The 16,207-nt window shown below is 43.2% G+C and overlaps 1 protein-coding gene across 1 annotated transcript in view; it reads left to right on the top strand.

Annotated features, from left to right (window-relative positions):
* The first annotated feature begins 5,625 nt into the window (after window positions 1–5,625).
* dgkaa (diacylglycerol kinase, alpha a) overlaps window positions 5,626–16,207 on the top strand; it is a 37,173-nt gene continuing 26,591 nt past the window's right edge. The window contains exon 1 of the mRNA XM_066708236.1: window positions 5,626–5,942. The gene's annotated coding sequence lies outside the window, so the exon portion shown is untranslated. The remainder of the gene's footprint in view (window positions 5,943–16,207) is intronic.

The following is a 16,207-nucleotide window of genomic DNA, read 5'->3' as shown; positions in this document are numbered from 1 at the left end:
TTTCAATAGGGAACAAACTTCTCCATGTAATGTGAGTTGTGTTCCTGTTTCTTGTTACACAGCTGGGCTAAATCACTAGAGTCTCTGTGAAAACTGACACATTGTTATTATTGTCCTGTTCTGTTAAGTAATTCCAAGAAAATTCTGAAATGCACATTTTAAAATAGGCTTGTTATTCTCCCATTACAACACAAGAGGGCAGTAATGCACTGAAGTGGAGCCAGCAGCCGGACTTCACAATTTATGAGGGAGGGTGTGTGTGTGAAGATTAACACACAGATATAATGATTTTATCTTTGGGTGCGGTGGGATATTTCATCTTATCCCAACATTACATATAACCTTAACACCGCCACTACACTTACCCCATCCTCTCCCATTTGCCAGTGTTAATAAAAAGTAAACAGAAAATTATAATTTTATTAAATCATGGCAGTTTAACTAAATGCATCTTAAAATAAAATATAAGTAAAACTGGATATAATGTAGATCTATTACTTAAAAACTCAGCAGAAGATAACTGAGGCTTTCAATGTCTTCTCAGATTCAAAGCAAAATTAAATTTGAAACTGAGTGTTTGTCGTTTGCAGCTCAGGTATCTGTTCATTATTTCCCACACACCAGCATTAAATAAATGAATAAATAAATGGTCATCTTGCCAGCTTTATATTTACACATGTTCTTTCTGTGGCTTGCAGCTAGCGAGAACCTCCATTAGCCAGTTTGCCTGGCAAGCCACACTGGTAGCATCAGACAGAAATTGTCAATTGTGAGATACGTTGACATCGTTGGGTTGGGATTGAACTGGAACATTCTGGGTAGAGAATCGATCTCAAGGATACATCTGTGTCGCACCTGGGGATTTGAACCCACAACCTTCCAAGACTCCATTTCTCCCTATTGAAAGACTTTCAGAATGGGGGGAAAATATATATAAATTCTGGACTTTTGTGTAAAACTGACATTCTGTGGAGTACTTCTATTGAACCCCAGATTAAAAACTTCTTAAATTATGTTTTTAGCATTAAGTGACAGTTTCATTTCTGTGTTGCCTTCATTACATCACCTCCAGTCTCTCCAAACACATGCTGTAATATCTGTAAACGGCAAGGGACACTTCCCAGGATCACACATAGCCTGGGAATGGTAATGTGGTTTCTGAGTGGAGTATCTGTTCTGTAATGGAGATACATACAGTCCAGGGTATTAATAGTTTGTTGTTGGATTGCTGTGTGCTCTTGAATTTCATATAATGCATTAGGCTGCTTCCTCGACCCACCCAATGGCACCAGGACAAAAGAGAGAGAATTGTGGTACGTTGGGTTCATCCGTTCTATGAGGCTATGCAATTAATAGTCTACTTTATTTTGCTGTGTGTATTGTTATTGTTACTGTATTATAAATGATCGCTTCTGTTGTCACTGTAGTGCAAGAATGCATTAGTCTCAAACTCCGTTTCACCCCCTGCCCCGAATTCCTCCGCCTGCGTGTTGTTTTTGGTTCTGCCACAGGATTCCGCTGACAAACTGACTTCAGCGTGGGTGGGAACTTGGGGGGGGCATTTGCATCCAGGCTTTTTAAGCAAACTCTGCAAAAAAAACTAAAACCAATCTAACCGACATAATGCAGGTGGATTAAGTTTTATCTGCATTTGCTATAGACGGAAAACAATGAACATCTAACCTTGTACCGAGAGGGTTACGTCACCTGTGGGCTGTGAACACTCCCAGGCGTCTGACAGATAAACAACCTACATGCAGACTGTCAACTCGGCTCGACCTTTGACCTGATGCAAAAGCAGTTGCTATCTCCTCAGTTTAGAGCTAGTGGCATGTAGGCAATGTCGTGCACAACAAGGTTGACGTGGGCCTAATTGGTTTTGGGGATTTTATTTGGTGCTATTGTGTTACTGTAATTATTCTAAATTTGCTTTTACTATATACAAAAATGCATTTTTAAGATTGACCAAACTATTGACAAACTCATTATTAGGATTATAACAGGTCACATTTGAAAATAATAGTACATTTACAAAAATGGGAACTGTGGTAGTTATTCTTTTCTGATACAAAAAGCACTTGAACACAGCAAGGTCGTGTTTTAACGTTGACTGCAGTCATCCAAAAGCCATAAATGCCTGGAAAGCAGTTTCTATATCGAACGCCTCATGTTATGAATCATTGCTCAAAAAAGTTTGCTGAAGTTTTTTAGGTCAAGCCTTTGGTATCACAAAGGGTCCCTTTTTTGACGTGACACCAGCTCTTGGGCCTCCTTTACTGGCAATGCCTCGGTACGGTGTGTGTAAGAAACGGTTAGCTGCAAAAACACTGTTTCCGGCCCTAATAGGTGTGAGTTTGTGGATTCAAAGTTTCACGCATTAGGCTGCTTCCCAACATCAACTATACAAATTTGCATAGGCATTATGTGTCGGATTCCTGTCTTTACATGTTGTCTTTCTGTGAGAAAGAAACACACACACACCGCTGACATGTGAGCGTCTGGGCGAGCACATCTCTGCAGTCTCTCCAGTTACTTGTGCAACAGCAAACCAGCACAGCGCGTCTTTCTGCCAGTCCTATCTCTGCGCAGGAGGCCTACGAGTACATTTTTCCCTTTTGTTCTCGACCACAATGACGTTTATTTGATATCCTCTCTGGTGTTGGTTTCAGCTTTGTTTTATCACAAACTAAACACCTGTTTCACTGTAACCAGAATAAACGTTTGGACCAGACAACTACATATTCGTTCCATTAATTCTGGGGAAAAACTATAAAAACTGAAGAGATAGTGGGATTATACAAAAGTCATTGCTTTAGCATTAAGAAAGTTTCTAGAGTGTGAATTATTATGATTTCTGCCATGTTACAGTAACTTAAACAGGTTGAGGGTTGTTTGAGACTAGAGCGTAGATCCACGCAGACAGGTCTCCTTCTGGCACAGATTTGCTGAATTCCATTCATCCCATTGGTGGAGCAGCACAGTGGATATTTGTGCTACACAGACACGCCCACTGTCCTGCACTATCCCGCAAACTGCACAGAAGTGTGTGAAACCGGTTTAGTCGAGCACCCTGCCCCCCAACTCCCGTCTCTCGCCTCCAGTCCTGGCAATGCCGTGCATCCTGCTCTCGCCTCTCAACCTGCAGAGTCTTGCCTCTACAGTGCGGGCAGGGCGTGAAGCACAGATGCAGCCACGGAGCGCTGGAGATCAGACAGAGCTCCACACCTGCTGGTTTGCTTCTGCGTCAGCTTCTTCCTGTGAGATGTGCAAACACAATAGGACCTGTAAACACAATCCGAGCTGGATTCAAAGGGCCTCGGGCACATTCCGGTCGCTTTTCGTCATACATAGGTTTCTGGCTCATATCCTAATGCCACTATAGAGCGTTACACATTCAAGTGACCGTGACAAAAAAGAAGTAGGTATAAGAGAGGCATATTTGTAGGCGGGGTCACCTAACTTCAAGAATGGACTTTAATTACAGATTTAAGAGGGTAGCTCTGCGCGTTTATGATCAGGAATGCATTTCATACTGTGGGTGTCTGCAGTCTTTTCCCCCAACAATCCAAAACCCATGCATTATACACGGATAAGGAAGTGTCAAAGGTTATGCATTGTAAGTAGATTGACAGCAAATGTCACCCATAACAAACATTGTGCAATAAATATCACTAAATAGTGGGGTAATTACAGCATATATGTGATAATACTTATCGCCTATTAGGAGTAAGTAAGAAGTCATAAAAACGTGCTTGATTGATGCTCTGATCTTCACAATGGGGCAGTGTGCTGTAGGTCACTGCTGATGCCTTTAATGCGGTGCAAAGCATTGCCACAGATATAAGCAGTGGTGACCTATGCATCCCAGCACTTTAGAGCCGTGGATATTCTTATGTGTATTGCTCTTGGGATAAATTATGTTGTTGTTGTTGTTTTGTACAAGGAAATTGTACATCTGCCAGATTGAGATGATTTACAAAAAACGATTTATCATGAAGGATCTGACAACCCCTATGTCTGACGAAACCCAAACAAAGGGGTTAATGAGGCTCTGTTCGGGAAAAGATCAGCTGCAATGTAAGCAGGTGGGAGGGGCTACTGAAATTGGAGTTGTGTTGTAGAATATGTGTGGGAGCATCTTGCTGGGCAACGGCAACCATCCTCACTCACTGCCATACCCTCCCCACTTACACACAAATACAGGGTAGAACAATCTGACACAGCCATTCGGTTATTACAATACCGCCAAATGGGTTTGACTGAATGGAAGTAGTTATATGCATTGGAATGGAAAACGAGCAATACACTATATTGGCCTTTAGTCTGTTATTAAGCACAATACCTCGTTGATTAGTATTCACCTCTATGCCCATAGTCTTATAGGCCTATAATTGAAATAGATGGAGAAAAATGAGAACGAGAATGAGCCTATTAAGCATTTGGAGAGAGAACCTACTTTTATACGTCTATTAAGCATCCTGCCAAGGGCTAGCTCACACATTGAGTGCCAGAAATCAGCATTAAGATCGGATTGCTGATCTACTTTCTGCAAAATGCAAAATATGACGTCACTAAAGCTACTGGATCAGCATCCCCCGTGTTTCACTATTTCTGTTTTGTTCCACAGCTGGCGTTTTTCTTTCCCAATACTGTCTTCTCTTTGTGTATAGCAGAAAGGCCAAAAAAAGGAGAAAAACGAAGGGGCGGGCGCACTATTGTGTGCTAATGGGTTCTTGGTTTGTATTTATAATGGATTTCCACGCTTTGGGGAATAGGTCCCGTCTCTTGCCTTTGCCTGCTGATGCCAAACTCATGCAGAATTGACCTTCTCGTTGTTACTAATTGCTCTATTATAATCCATTTTGGGGGTTACAATATTTGCGCAATTACTTCCAACGAAACAATGATTGGGGAGTTCAGCTGGTTATTTGAGACGTATGTATTTGATAGGGTTTTTCTGTCGCTTTATTTATATTGGAAGTCTATATACATATATATAATTGCACAAAAATAATGGGTAGGCTAGTATTAATACGAGTTTTCAGAATAGGGAGTAGAAGTTTGTCTCTAATGCAAAGTTTGACATTCATTTCAATAATATATCTCTGTCCATCATGAAGAGAGGCCATACTAATTAGAAGTTGCTTTTAATTGATACCAATGGAACTCAAGTTCGACAGGTTGGCTGATTTGCCGCAGGATTTCAGTGGTTGGACATGATTTATTATATTATGCGGCAGAAGAAAAGAAAAAAAGCCTAATCGACTGAAAGTTTTCAGCTTCAAGGCAGCGGGGCGTTTTTATAATTACCATGGCGACGCGGATACATATATCAATAATAAATACTCGTAATCAGGCCCACGCTCACGATACAAGGAGCGTAATCGCGGTACTGATCCGAGCGATGCATTCAGCCAAGAGTCGTGTGCGTTACTAGTGAAACATGCGAGCGTGATGCATGATCATTTGTTAGGCAAAAACATATGATTGTGTTCATGGTCTACACGGCAATAGAGACAAGTCTCAGGTGCAAAAACAAACAAACAAACAAACAAACAAGCACAAAACCGGTTCCCCAGCTCGTACATCTGCGCGTTATCCAGCGGAGGGGGCGCTCGTTTCTGGCGTCTGTCGAGGCTGCGGTTGCGCAAAACGAGAAGCGGCGCACGGCGAACACAGTGGCGCAACGACGGCTCTCACTTGCGCTCTGAGCGGCGCTGTGTCTCTGGGTGGGTCGTCCTGCAGCCTGGGCGGGTGGAGAAGACAATTTCTGCTCGGGCTGAAGTCCAACCCCAGAGCTCTCTCTCTCTCTCTCTCTCTCTCTCTCTCTCTCTTCCGCACCACCCCGCCGGAGACAGGGCAGTTGACAGCGAGCCACTTCTCTCTCGGAGTCGCTGTGTGCGGAGACCCCGCTGGACTGCGGCACTTCTGCGCACATCAAGGTACAGATCCTTGTCCTGTCGGTGTCGGTTTGCCGTTTTATTTGGTGCGCGGCTCGGCGAATGGCGGGTTAGTGAGCTACTGTCCGCTCCGGTGTCTTTAATGTGATGATTGGCAAACCGAAGTATTGTGCGTTTTCACTTTTTGACTTACGGAAGACTTTATTTGTAAGATTACCACCAATCTCTCTCAAGTACTAGCCTATTCATTGTGTGTGTGTGTGTGTGTATATATGTGTATATAGTGCATGCTGTTTTCAAAACTGGAAGTGCAGTCCGCTTGAGCGAGAAAACCAAAAGTTAAGTGTCTGTGGGTCACAACTGCGCCCGTTGTCTATTCTGCTGCAAACCACGACTTCTCTCTTGTTAACACTTGTATTTCATTAACGGTGATAATCCTGTATGAGCAATAAAAACGGGGTTTAAATCAAACCCGCCGCTGTTGGTTGCACCTTTATTCCCCCAGGCGAGGCTGCCGTCAGAAGGTGGTCTTGCTCCACAGGTGCGCATGATTGTTCAGCCCCCGGTGTTTTGAACGGGGGGATAAGTATAGGGATTAATTCAGTTTTAGTCGTATAGCTTTAACATAATCTTGGGACGATTACAGTTAAGGGATTATAATGTATTGTTTGCATGTTAATAATTATTATTATACTTAGCATGCACAAAGCAAGAAAGGTTAAATTCTACTTCAGACTATTTTTCTTATCATTAATGTGTGAAATTGTCTTTGAGGAACATTGCACTTATAACTAGGCGTTAAAAGTGACATCATTTCTATTTTATTTGCATTTATTAATTTAGTCAAATCTTGGCCTTGACAAATGTAAAATAAAAGTTACCCCTTTTCCTAGGCTAAAGGGGTTCTGATCTTAAAATGTTAAATGTTAAAATGTATTGGACGTTTGTTTTTGGACGTCAAAATAAGAGCAAAGAGCAGGGAGGGTGTTTACGTTCAAGAAAAGTTGGTGCCATTTTTCTTTTCTTTTTCATTCCCCGACCTTTTACGCCTAGAGCCCAGAGAAGCCTGCTTTCCTGTAACAAATAGAAGTTGGGAGAAAGATAAAAATAAAATGGCCCAGGGCGTGTGATTTTCTAAGGCTGACTGAAATACACTGGCAGTGCAAATTGACTGTGGCGTCCCAGTTGGCGGATGTTTTATGTATGTATGTATGTATGTATGTATGTATGAATGTGTTCATTCATTTGGTTATGGTGGGCGCACAGTAACAGCCAGTTTTTCCAGCAGTGCATTTCGTTGTCTTGGTGTATTTGCATCCCTCTGTGTATGGTGTAGTGTTCATGTCGGCATTGTAGCCACTGTTAAAGCTGCTCTCCGTTGGTCGCATTGTGTTGTCAAGCTGAGATTTGCATCCCAGAAAGATGGCACTGGTCCCATAGATTTGCAGGACCTCTTTCTTTGTGATCTGGCCTTCTAAATGGACTCATTTATTGTGCCTAATTGGTTTACTGTTAATGATGTAGGGCTGTGGAGTCCCGACCTGGTTCTGAAGAGCCACAGAGTATCTTCTGGCTCTCTGTTTTATTCAGCCTCTTAATAACTTGGTTGACTCGGTCTAAATTGCTCAAAATGACCATGGGTTCAGGCTGTTTAGTGACCGGGAGGCATATAAAACAATGGTTTTCTGCTGCACTGGGGCAACAGGGGTTGGCCACTACAGATTTGGGAAAATCCAGAAATCCTGGAAACTGGTCTGGGACAGGGATGTAAAGATTCCAGTCCCTGGGAAATTGATTTCTGCAACTGATTGATACCCGGAAAAGACAGGCTATTTGCTTTATCCATTAATTCCATTCAATTAGTAATGAAGATCTGGGGGTGGAATTGAATAGGTGAATCTCTGAAGTCCCATGGCAAGTATACCAGTAACCATTCCAGAAATTACATTGACAAAACCCATAATAGTATCTAAATCTCCCTTCCACCCTGCCCTCTACCTTCTGTCTGTGGGCGTCGGAGCAAGAGTGACATTTAAGGAGCATTTCGATCCAGACTGATCTCTGTGTCTCTTTCTCTCAATTAAATTCAATTAAAGAAAAGCTTTATTGCCATGACTCATGACACTCTCTCTCTCGGCGACGAAGTTTAGAAGTCCCTCTGTTGATGTGCGTGCTGTCTTCAGACTGGCCTCTTTTGAAATGACTTCTAAATTGGGAACAAATGGCATTGCTTATTTGGGGGCCTTGAACAAAACAAAACCAAATCAAACAGCCAACTCTCTTAGTTTCAGATAAGAAACCTCAAGATCTTAATCAGGCCGCACGAGTGAAACTGATCTGTGGAATAATTAACAATCAAAACCTACACTGACTACTCAGATAATAATATTGCGTCTCCTTAATATGAGATGCAATTGTGGTCATCCTGCATTAGTTAAGATTAGTTATGTTTTAGAGCCATATGAAATGCATGTATTGTAGCTCATCCTTCCCAGTGAAATGGCAGGCTCTACTGCAGGCTATGAATGTACAGGGCACCAAAAACTCAGAATGGGAGTAAAGTACCCTGACCCACTTTCCGTGATAAATAAAGCAAAGTTTTCATTTTTAGAATTGCAGCTTGTGAAAAATGTACATCCTGTTTCTCTGGTACAGGGTGACCCATCTCCTGATGCTCAGTAATAAGAGGAAAGCGGGAGAAGTCTAATTCCTTTACTGCCACAGTGTTAAGAGCAAAAGCCCAAGTGCTGTCCAATGTTTTTTCAATGGTGCTCGGTGATAATTGTGTGGAAAGATCACACCTACTTGAGATGCTACTGTTGTAATGTGTGAGTGGCCCCGAGGATTTGTTGATGGATCGAGATGTTTGCCGAGACGTTTTTATGAATAGGGAGATTTAATAAAGACTTCTCGCTCTATTGCTTAGTCTTACATTTAAGGTTTATGCTTTGTTGGTGGTTGATCAACACCCTTACCTTTTTCTGTTACCCTATATTCTCATGTACTTTACAAGTTTAATCTAAATAGTTCCTAATTAGTAACAAAACAGGTCCACTCTAATACTAATAGGGGCAGCAGTGTGGAGTAGTGATGTGGAATTTCAACAGGAAGATGAGGTCAGTAAGCTGACTGCTTCGGTTATGGGTGAGGGGGTTCAAACATGTGGCCACTGCCCAGTCCTCGAGGGTGGGGTCTGTTTGTGCTTGTCTTTGGTTGCATATCTGGGAGGTGCACTGCAGTTGACAGCACAGACACAACTGTGCAATGGCACCCTTTGGGAATGTGCGTCATGCTGATTTTATTGTATTTACTGTATTGTGTAATTCACTTGAAAGGCCTTGTGACAAGTATATGTCACCCTCTGTAAGAGTGTCAAACAATAATAAAACTGGCAGTTCTAGTCCTCAAGGGTCCAGTTCTTACAGACTTTACACCTTTTCAATTAGCAAGCTGATTAAGACTGGGAATGAACACATGATTTGACTTCTATCCAACAACTGCTTCATGCAGTACAGGGTCACGCTGAGCCGAGCCTAACCCGGCAGACACAGGGCGCCATCATGGTACTCCCTGTTTGGGACACAGAGCCATCATAGGGCAGCACTTGCACCGGACGGTAATGTAGAGTAGCCAGTCAATCTAAGTGGCATGGGATTGGGGTGAGCACCTGGTGGAGTGAGAACCTGAGGCCATTTTCACTGTGGAGGGCTGAAAAGGATAGTCACACCAAAAGTTTAAAATCTGAGGTCTTCTCCAGCCCTCGTCCTGCAGAGCTCCATTGAGTGCTGGTTTTCATTCCAGACCATCTCTCTCTCCTTCAGTGAACAGCCCAGTCTGTCAAGGTTAACATAACCTTCAGCCACTTGATTTGCAGAGGACTATAACTGTAAATTAACTGGGACTTTCAAGGACCGGGGCTGGAGAGTGTTGGTTGAAATGGGAGTCTTTTTAAAGCTTAGGTAGGTCAGTGTTTTTGAAAAATCAAAGCAATAGAGGGGGGAAAAATATAATAATTATGCTAAACTCTGTCTAGATTAAACACACTTTTCTTTAAGTGACACAGTTTACATTAGTCCCAAAGCCCACACATTTTGCGCTTTTCCAAATATTGTTGACGCAAGTTGCTTGACACCAGCTACCACGCTCATTATATGTAGCTGTTCTCCTCTCATTTACTAATAAAAAAAAACACACACACACACAAAACAATCTCTCCCTTAAGCTAATCCAGCTAGAGCCGCAGTGGTGGGCATGTAGGCGTTAAACCTATTGCAGATTCCCACTCTCTCGCTGCAGTCGGTCGCGTTTGATGTGGTCCTTGACCGGCGGTGTTTCAATTCGGTGCTAGAACAGGTAGCAAAATAGCCCGTGATGCTGTAGCAAAGAAGAGGCCCGTTCCCAATGGGAGCGGAGATGGGCGATGGTAGTCATTGACCACACATCTCCATTGCAAAACCCACAGAAAAGCACAACTGACCTCCTAAATGGGCTAACCAGCTCCGATCCATTTAGATCTATATGCTACCCCAATATCCCTGTTTCTAAGCAGTTGGGGACCTGTCAGTCACTGATTTATTAAGCCAGCTTTTTGTTCAAAGGAGGAAACTGTGGTCTTTGAGGGCTGCAGTGAAATCTTATTAGTAAAACAGAATTCGGGAATAACAGGTTACCTCAAGTTTTATAAACCTCTCTATTAAATGTGCTTCATTGGAGTTCTGCTGGACCTGTGGTGGAGATTCCCGATCTATCGTGTTCCATATCTTGCAGTTCAGATTTCAACAAAGCAAATCCCTCATGCTACTTTAAATCTAATAGCTTTTTTGTTGTTGTTTTGATTAAATAATATTTAGTAATGCAGTGCTTAGAATTTCCTCCGTCTCCTTCTCCTTGAATGATTGACTTTGCTATTAGTGTGGACACAGTCATTCTCTTCTTGTTTGTGCCCATAGTTGCTTGTCTGCTGTACTCTGATTCATACCAAGATGACTCAAGCTTTCCAGCGTTTTTCTTTGTGTAAGATACATGCATGCGCCCCTCAACTGTGCACCGGCATCCCTGTACTTGATGTAAAACAACACGAACACGGATGATCGGAAAACTGCAGTGTAGCTCTCAAATGTCTGTGCTTTCCGATCACTTGTGTGTCGAAAGCCGGTCTTCCCTGCTCTCTCTCTTGCTATCCAATGGCCAATTTCGTTCCGTTTATTTCTAAAGAAATGTGTTAATTCCTCTTTAGACCAGCAATTTGGACAGGTCTTGGGCTAGACTTTACTCAAACGTTGCTTTTCCCACGCATCGTAAAGTACAAACCAGCATCCTGTCACGTTTTAATTTATTGTCAGAAGCCTCTGCCTGCTACTATTAAATCAAAACACGATAGGGTACAAAGTTTGTCATTTATGAATGGTGTGTGGGTTAAACTTAGGAATTGGTCTCGCCCCTTTGTGTGCAGTGTTCACCTCAGTGGCCGATTCTACAGTGGAAACAAAACGACCAACGTGTCTGAATGAACACCCTGACCTTAAGGTGGAATTTGGTATCTACTAGGCCATTCCCCCCCCTCACCTGATCTTTACAAACATTGTCATCGCCCGACTGACAGGAAGTTCACCTGCTGTCAAGTAATTGTGCTTCCTTACACCCACTTGCTGCAGTGTCTGTGTGTTTCTACCAAAACCACACAGACGCCACCACCATGCAACTTTTTGCACCTGGTGAGTTTTTGCAAGCATGTTTGTAAAGTAGTTGTTTGTCAGAGCAAGCTGCCTTGGATTAGTCTCAGACAAATTATTATTATGATGACGATAAGGAGAATGATGTTGATTTTTTGTTATTATTTATTGTTAATTATCATCATCATAATCAATTTGTTAATAACTACAACATCCAGGACATGGTCACTATGATAAAGATAATGTTGGTGATAATCTCAACTCCTTCTGTTATTATTAGTATCATTATAATAATAATTATTAGTAGTGTATGTATATATTTTGTTTCTTTCTATTTTCTTTTTACACCTCCACAGTGCACCCATAATCAAAAGCCTCTCTCCCGCTCCCACTCTCTCTCCCCGAGCTGAAACAGGCCACTCAATCAATGCAAACTTCACCTGCCGTTCACCTGACTCAGTTCCCAATTGAATTCGGCTCAGTGAGTGTCATTAGTCCCGCCCACCTACTTTCTCTCCTTTCACACACACACAGCACTGAGGAATATTGGTTACTTCACAGGTCCTCTCTCGGTACCGATCACCTCCTTGCTCTTCACTCCCCTCCTGTGTGCTGCCAGGGCACTTTCTAGTCCCAGTCATGTGCTTCTAATGAAATACCTCTGTTTTTTTAGACTGTGGAAGAAAGCAGAGTTCAATCGATCATTTTTAAAGTACTTTTTTTAACAGTTCTCCAGAGCTAAGACCCTGCTGAGAAGTATAGGAAGTGACTGAGGAGTTGGAAAAGTGCCTAATGGAAGTCAATTTAAAAATATAGAAGTTTTGTGTTTCAAAATCTCTTTCTGGTAGATTTTATTACTTAATTTTTTTGTCTCTCATTTTCCTCTCACCTTTGGCAATAGCTGGTCGTTAATCATTAGGTGAGGATTCTGGGATTCTTTGCACCTTCAGATTTACACTCACCTAAAGGATTATTAGGAACACCATACTAATACTGTGTTTGACCCCCTTTCGCCTTCAGAACTGCCTTAATTCTACGTGGCATTGATTCAACAAGGTGCTGAAAGCATTCTTTAGAAATGTTGGCCCATATTGATAGGATAGCATCTTGCAGTTGATGGAGATTTGTGGGATGCACATCCAGGGCACGAAGCTCCCGTTCCACCACATCCCAAAGATGCTCTATTGGGTTGAGATCTGGTGACTGTGGGGGCCAGTTTAGTACAGTGAACTCATTGTCATGTTCAAGAAACCAATTTGAAATGATTCGACCTTTGTGACATGGTGCATTATCCTGCTGGAAGTAGCCATCAGAGGATGGGTACATGGTGGTCATAAAGGGATGGACATGGTCAGAAACAATGCTCAGGTAGGCCATGGCATTTAAACGATGCCCAGTTGGCACTAAGGGGCCTAAAGTGTGCCAAGAAAACATCCCCCACACCATTACACCGCCACCACCAGCCTGCACAGTGGTAACAAGGCATGATGGATCCATGTTCTCATTCTGTTTACGCCAAATTCTGACTCTACCATCTGAATGTCTCAACAGAAATCGAGACTCATCAGACCAGGCAACATTTTTCCAGTCTTCAACTGTCCAATTTTGGTGAGCTTGTGCAAATTGTAGCCTCTTTTTCCTATTTGTAGTGGAGATGAGTGGTACCCGGTGGGGTCTTCTGCTGTTGTAGCCCATCCGCCTCAAGGTTGTACGTGTTGTGGCTTCACAAATGCTTTGCTGCATACCTCGGTTGTAACGAGTGGTTATTTCAGTCAAAGTTGCTCTTCTATCAGCTTGAATCAGTCGGCCCATTCTCCTCTGACCTCTAGCATCAACAAGGCATTTTCGCCCACAGGACTGCCGCATACTGGATGTTTTTCCCTTTTCACACCATTCTTTGTAAACCCTAGAAATGGTTGTGCGTGAAAATCCCAGTAACTGAGCAGATTGTGAAATACTCAGACCGGCCCGTCTGGCACCAACAACCATGCCACGCTCAAAATTGCTTAAATCACCTTTCTTTCCCATTCGACATTCAGTTTGGAGTTCAGGAGATTGTCTTGACCAGGACCACACCCCTAAATGCATTGAAGCAATTGCCATGTGATTGGTTGGTTAGATAATTGAATTAATGAGAAATTGAACAGGTGTTCCTAATAATCCTTTAGGTGAGTGTACATTACACATTCCACACAATGCTTTTCTACTGGCTGGAAAGGTACGGTTGACTTCAGGGTGCAGTTCATTCATGCCAAGGGGGCTGCGGAGAATAAAATATATCCTGTTTACCCAGTAAATCTGGTTCAGACCCGTTTAGATACTTTAGAGCTTGGTTGGCACTGGAAACACCAACAACAATCATTGTTTATAGGGGTCTGCAACAGGAAAGATGCACACTTTCTGCTTATGTAGCTTTTGGGAGGCAAAACAAAAACAAAGAAAACAACTGATTCCGCAATCCTTCTGGCGGAAGGTGCACAGTCATCAGTCAGATGGCGCTGACGCTGGTCAGGTTTCCATTAGTATATCAGTGTGGTACTCGCAATCGGCACTGTGATGGATTAGCTCCCTGGCTGTGAGCCCACCAGACTTCAGTACTTCCCAGCTATCGGAAATGAACAGGATCCAAACCCTCTCTCTCGCCCGAGCTCCTAGTACAGCTTTGCCCAGTAGGATTTCGTTGCTCCCTGTAGTTTTGGCGATTAGCTGCCCAGACTCGCCACATGGCAAACAAATTGTGTAGTAATAAGTTACGACCACCAGGAAACCATCATATAACCTTGTAGCAGTATATAAGTCAATTAGAAATGTAGGTTTGTAACTTTGGGAAAACCTGGGCAATAATAATGAACCGATGAGGTAAACTAAACTAAATATTTTAATGCAAAGTTTCAGCGTGCATTCTTTTTTCTCGCCCATTTATACAGCTGTGTTTTTACTGGCGCAATCTAGGTACAGTGCCCCCCACCTGGGATGTACCCCATGACCCTCTGCTCCAGAATGTAGAGCCCTGACTGCTAAACCACACTTCTGCTTCTGTTTAGGGAATCGGTGAATATGTAGCTGTTCCCCTGAGGTTGAACGTCCAGATTACTCTCAGAATCTGCTTGGACGTTTACACCCAGACACCCATCAGCCAGGCACTAGGGCTTCGATGGTGGCTGTGTGGGAAGGCCATGCCAATGTGTCCTCCAGACGGTCCAAGATGAATCACAGGGCTGACACGGCCACAGAACATCTGAGCAACAGTTTCCACTTGTCCTGACTGCACTCTATGGTGGCAGAGCTGTGTCACGCTTACGTTTGGAAACCCCCACCCCCTTGCTCTCTCCTCTCTCAGGTGTCTTCCCACCAAACCCTGCTGTTCGATCGGTCCGCCACCAGCATCTCCTCGCTTCTGCATTTTTGCCCCCGCCCCCCTATCAACTACTTTCAGTTCAGTTCTGGTGAGGAACAGAGCTCTGCCTTTGACACCGACAAGGCACGATTACCAAGCATAGAAGGTATCAGCCTCCAACATAGGGGGAATGGATAACCCGAGTCTGATGCAATCAACTCATTACAATTTTTGGGGCCTAATAGGGGGAAAATAGACTTGACAAATGGAGCGTTGGGCTCTGAAGCCAATCTTAAAGCTGTTTTTGTCGGAACTGTTAGAGAGCACGGCATTGTGATTAAAGATCCTAAATGCACCCAATCTGTGGGGTTAGCACAGGTAATCACCAGGAACAGTGAGCATCTGTTCATGCCTTGCATTATGGTTAAAAGCCTGTGGAATCTGGGAATTCTACTCTCTGATCTCTCTCCCTCTGTGACAGTCGGCAATAATCCTCTCTTGTCACACGCTGACCACAATCCCTGATCACTGTGCTCAAGACAAGGCCATCCTTGCTAATGCCCTCCATGGTCATCCTGCAGGGAGACCTCAGCTGCTCTTATTAGCACCTGAACCGAAGGAAGGAAGGAAGGAAGCACCAGGACTCTATAGGCCGTAATTAGAGTCCATTAATTGCATGTCAGGTTTCCTCATTTCTCTTCATATCCTGAGAATATTGTCTCCCAGCCCCATTTGCAAATGATTTATCCTTAAATATCCCGATATCCGGCAGAGTGACATCAGTCTGAATTACAGGGACGATACGGCTCCATTTTCATGAGAGATTTGAAGACCGGAATCATATATTGAAGTTGTCCTTATGATGAATCCAGCCTTTGCTAAAATGACGATGCACATTTTATTACTGTGCTCCGCAAGCAGGCAACACTGATCGGCTGTGTGCTGTTCTTGAGACCAGTCTGACTGAGTGAAACCCTGATTCAGATCTGATCAGAGGACGGATAGCCCATTGGCTTGTATACAGCATCTGTTATTAATTAACAGGAACTACATAGCGACAGTGATTGAAACGCCTTCAGACCTGGCACCAACACAAAACAAACAAAGCAAATACTCGACAATACAAATATGCTTCTAGGCTTTGTTCCTCATAGTGGCGTGCCGGGTGATAAAGCAACATGACTGAATTTGTAGGTGTGAATTGTTAGACGCCTCAGAGTCCCAGTGACAGTGGCATCACATGGTCACTCGGTTTACCACAGCAGTCGGAGAAAATGTTATCATCACCTAATAAAGAA

This window comes from Amia ocellicauda, chromosome 7 (genome assembly GCF_036373705.1).
Source record: "Amia ocellicauda isolate fAmiCal2 chromosome 7, fAmiCal2.hap1, whole genome shotgun sequence".
Lineage (NCBI taxonomy): Eukaryota > Metazoa > Chordata > Actinopteri > Amiiformes > Amiidae > Amia > Amia ocellicauda.
The sequence above is the reverse complement of the archived record's forward strand: the minus strand, read 5'-3'. Positions and strand labels throughout refer to the sequence as shown.